This window comes from Bufo bufo, chromosome 1 (genome assembly GCF_905171765.1).
Source record: "Bufo bufo chromosome 1, aBufBuf1.1, whole genome shotgun sequence".
Lineage (NCBI taxonomy): Eukaryota > Metazoa > Chordata > Amphibia > Anura > Bufonidae > Bufo > Bufo bufo.
In genome coordinates, this window is record NC_053389.1 from 214,100,903 (window position 1) to 214,106,099 (window position 5,197).

Genomic DNA, 5,197 nt, shown 5'->3' on the forward strand with positions numbered 1-5,197 from the left:
CCAATTTTTTATTTTTTTTGCCCAAACGGGTGTTAGTTTAATAACTGAAAATGACAGCAGTATATAACCCTGAAATTTCTGCAAGGCCTAAAAAATTGTGTATTTTGCCACAAAAATTGTGTTTTTTTAATAGAAGAATATAAGCCCTGTATATACAGGGTGTATCTCACACGCTCTGACCCACACAAGGCCGCAATTAAAAAGGGTGTTTTATTAATAGAAAAATATAAGCCCTGTATATACAGGGTGTATTTCACACGGCCTGACCCACACTACGCCGCAATTAAAGATTTGTGCACAAAATGGCGGTAATTCAAATATCTTAATAGAACCCTTGTATTTAAAGCGTGTATCTCACAATGACATATGCAGCAAAGGCTGCCAAATAAACTTTTTTTGCCCAAACGGGTGTTAGTTTAATAACTGAAAATGACAGCAGTATATAACCCTGTAATTGCTGCAAGGCATAAAAAATGGTGTATTTTGCCACATAAATTGTGTTTTTTTAATAGAAGAATATAAGCCCTGTATATACAGGGTGTATCTCACACAGCCTGACCCACACTATGCCGCAATTAAAGATTTGTGCACAAAATGGCGGTATTTCAAATATCTGAATATAACACAAATATATAAAGGGTGTATCTCACAATGACATCTGCCGCAAAGGCTGCCAAATAAACTTTTTTTGCAGAAACGGGTGTTAGTTTAATAACTGAATTTGACAGCAGTATATATCCCTGGAATTTCAAATGTCTTGATACTGCAAGGGCACAACAATTGTGTATTTTGCCCAAAAAAGGGTGTTTTATTAAAAGAACAATATAACCCCTGTATATAAGGGGTGTATCTCACACGCCCTGACCCACACTAGGCCGCAATTTAAGATTTGTGCACAAAATGGCTGTATTTCAAATGCCTGAATAGAACTCCTGTATTTAAAGGGTGTATCTCACAATGACATCTGCAGCCAAGGCTGCCAAATATATTTTTTTTGCCCAAACGGGTGTTTGTTTAATAACTGAATATGACAGCAGTATATAACCCTGGAATTTCAAACGTTTTGATGCTTCAAGGCCTGAAAAATTGTGTATTTTGCCTAAAATAGGGTGTTTTATTAATAGAAGACTATAAGCCCTGTATATACAGGGTGTATCTCACACGCCCTGACCCACACTAGGCCGCAATTAAAGATTTGTGCACAAAATGGCGGTATATAAAATATCTGAATATAACACAAATATACATTCAGGTCCATAAATATTGGGACATCAAAACAATTTTAAAATTTTTGGCTCTATACACCACCACAATAGATTTGAAATGAAACGAAAAAGATGTGCTTTAACTGCAGACTGTCAGCTTCAATTCTTAGGGTATTTACATCCAAATCAGGTGAACGGTGTAGGAATTACAACAGTATGCATATGTGCCTCCCACTTGTTAAGGAACCAAAAGTAATGGGACAGAATAATAATCATAAATCAAACTTTCACTTTTTAATACTTGGTTGCAAATTCTTTGCAGTCAATTACAGCCTGAAGTCTGGAACACATAGACATCACCAGACGCTGGGTTTCATCCTAGTGATGCTCTGCCAGGCCTCTACTGCAACTGTCTTCAGTTCCTGCTTGTTCTTGGGGCATTTTCCCTTCAGTTTTGTCTTCAGCAAGTGAAATGCATGCTCAATCGGATTCAGGTCAAGTGATTGACTTGGTCATTGCATAAAATTCCATTTATTTCCCTTAAAAAAACTCTTTGGTTGCTTTTGCAGTATGCTTTGGGTCATTGTCCATCTGCACTGTGAAGCGCCGTCCAATGAGTTCTGAAGCATTTGGCTGAATATGAGCAGATAATATTGCCCGAAACACTTCAGAATTCATCCTGCTGCTTTTGTCACCTGTCACATCATCAATAAATACAAGAGACCCAGTTCCATTGGCAGCCATACATAGAAACATAGAAACATAGAATGTGTCGGCAGATAAGAACCATTTGGCCCATCTAGTCTGCCCAATATACTGAATACTATGGATAGCCCCTGGCCCTATCTCATATGAAGGATGGCCTTATGCCTATCCCATGCATGCTTAAACTCCTTCACTGTATTTGCAGCTACCACTTCTGCAGGAAGGCTATTCCATGCATCCACTACTCTCTCAGTAAAGTAATACTTCCTGATATTACTTTTAAACCTTTGCCCCTCTAATTTAAAACTATGTCCTCTTGTAGCAGTTTTTCTTCTTTTAAATATTCTCTCCTCTTTTACCTTGTTGATTCCCTTTATGTATTTGAAAGTTTCTATCATATCGCCTCTGTCTCGTCTTTCTTCCAAGCTATACATGTTAAGGTCCTTTAATCTTTACTGGTAAGTTTTATCCTGCAATCCATGTACCAGTTTATTAGCTCTTCTCTGAACTCTCTCCAAAGTATCAATATCCTTCTGGAGATATGGTCTCCAGTACTGAGCACAATACTCCAAATGAGGTCTCACTAGTGCTCTGTAGAGCAGCATGAGCACCTCCATCTTTCTACTGGTAATTCCTTTCCCTAAACACCCAAGCATTCTGCTAGCATTTCCTGCTGCTCTATGACATTGTCTGCCTACCTTTAAGTCTTCTGAAATAATGATCCCTAAATCCCTTTCCTCAGATACTGAGGTTAGGACTGTATCACTGATTTTATATTCTGCTCTTGGGTTTTTACGCCCCAGGTGCATTATCTTGAACTTATTAGCATTAAATTTTAGTTGCCAGATTTTTGACCATTCCTCTAGTTTTCCTAAATCCTTTTCCATTTGGTGTATCCCTCCAGGAACATCAACCCTGTTACAAATCTTTGTGTCATCAGCAAAAAGACATACCTTACCATCGAGGCCTTCTGCAATTTCGCTGATAAAGAGATTAAACAATATGGGTCCCAGAACAGATCCCTGAGGTACCCCACTGGTAACAAGACCTTGGTCTGAATATACTCCATTGACTACAACCCTCTGTTGCCTGTCCCTCAGCCACTGCCTAATCAATTCAACAATATGGGAGTCCAAGCCCAAAGACTGCAATTTATTGATAAGCCTTCTATGTGGGACAGTATCAAAAGCCTTACTAAAGTCTAGATAAGCGATGTCTACTGCACCTCCTCCATCTATTATTTTAGTCACACAATCAAAAAAGTCAATAAGATTAGTTTGACATGATCTCTCTGAAGTAAACCCATGCTGTTTTTCATCTTTCAATCCATGGGATTTTAGATGTTCCACAATCCTCTCCTTAAGTATGGTTTCCATTAACCCCTTCCCGACTGCAATTTGTATATATACGTGATAGCTGCACATGCCCCGTGCACCTATCACGTCTATAAATGTCAAGACAGTTCTTTAATCCAAGCGCTGCAAAGCGCTTGGATTAAACTTCTGCCCCTGTCCTGCTGCTGTCACGGACAGCATACAGTTCAGTAATGCCGGCAAGGGACCAATCAGAGTGGCCCCTTGCCGACAATCGATCCGATTGGTTAGTCTGTGCAGACTAACCAATCGGATCGCGGCAGTGAAAAAATGCCGGTTTCAGGCTCTGATCTGTTCTCTGCAGATCAGAGCCTGAAAGCAGGTAGTGTTCCTCATGCACCCCGATCTGTGCCCCCCCAAGCCCTTGGTTCCCCTCCGTGCCCCCCCGATCTGTGCCCCCCCCCCCCCCGATCTGTGCCCCTCTCCTGCCTCCTGTGCTCATCTCCTGCCTCCTGCCCTGATGCGGTCCGCCCCCTCCCCATACATTAGTCCTGCCCCAGCCTCCCTCAATGCTGGCGCCGAATAACCCCTGACCCCCCCCCCTTTCCAGCGCTGCCCCCGATCCCCCTGCTGTGTGTGATGGCGGCGGCTCCATTCCTGAGCCGCCGCCATCAGCAGAGAGTGTCAGCTCTATGCTGACACTCTGCTGTAACCCCATAGATGCCGCGGCAGCGGCATCCATGGGGTTAATAGAGGGAGGGGGCTCCCTCTCTCCACCATCGGGGCTGCTGCGCTGCGATTGCAGCGGCCGATGGTTGCCATGGCAATCAGACGCTTTCCAAAAGCGTCCGCTGTTGCCACCTACAGGGCATCTGATTGTATTATACTTTGCAATGCAAGAGCATTGCAAAGTATAGTACAGCCATCAGCCCCACTGGATCTTCAAGATCCAAGAGGGACTTAATAAAAAAAAAAAAGTGAAAATAAAAGTAAAAATAAATAAATAAATAAAAATGTAAAATTAAAAAAATAAATTTAGAAAAGATGACTGGGCACACCTAAGATATTTAGTAGCTAATGTTTATTGGTACTGAAGTATAAAATACAAATCCGATAGGGGGATGTACAACGTATAATTTTATAATTAAAAACGCTGCCTCTTGGTAGAGCAATAATCAAGGCAGAAGTTCTGCGTATTCTGTGGCCGAGATGCAGCTGAATTGGTCACTCACTATTGATATTGTGACCCAACAGCCTCACTTCAAACCCAACATAGACAGAAATTCTGGATGGGTAAAATGTGAATACATACTGAAATATAGCGATAAATTAGCAATAAAACGCAATGTTAATAATGCTTATTGAGTGACAGTAGAATATAAAATATAAAATCGAGTGATATTGGAATTCACTTGCCCTAAAAGAGTCCAGATACAGTAAAGTCCCACAAATACTAGTTGCCAATTTGGAATAGAAAAATGATGCTGTAGAGTGAATTTGCAATAGTCGAGTATAGTAATAATTTGCTCCGTCACTGACTCAGCGGCGTCCCGCTTTCAGTCAGGAAAGAATCCAGCAATAGGCAGTAGTTAGTAAAGGAACACTCTTACCGATGTTGGAGGGTTCTCACAAGTAAGAGAAACCTCTGTCGTCTATCAGAACTTGCTCCCAGTTTTCTTGTTGCGGTCAGGTGAATCCCGCAGTTAATGGTATGGATCACCTGTTAGCAGTTAACTGCGGGATTCACCTGACCGCAACAAGAAAACCGGGAGCAAGTTCCGATAGACGGCAGAGGTTTCTCTTACTTGTGAGAACCCTCCAACATCGGTAAGAGTGTTCCTTTACTAACTACTGCCTATTGCTGGATTCTTTCCTGACTGAAAGCGGGACGCCGCTGAGTCAGTGACGGAGCAAATTATTACTATACTCGACTATTGCAAATTCACTCTACAGCATCATTTTTCTATTCCAAAT

At 41.5% G+C, this 5,197-nt stretch overlaps 1 non-coding gene across 1 annotated transcript; it reads left to right on the forward strand.

The window, feature by feature from the left end:
• Positions 1 to 3,856: 3,856 nt before the first annotated feature.
• Positions 3,857 to 3,942, forward strand: LOC120987497. Its single transcript, XR_005776094.1, has one exon. It is a non-coding gene; the product is annotated as a small nucleolar RNA SNORD71 (small nucleolar RNA).
• The last annotated feature ends 1,255 nt before the right edge of the window (positions 3,943 to 5,197 follow it).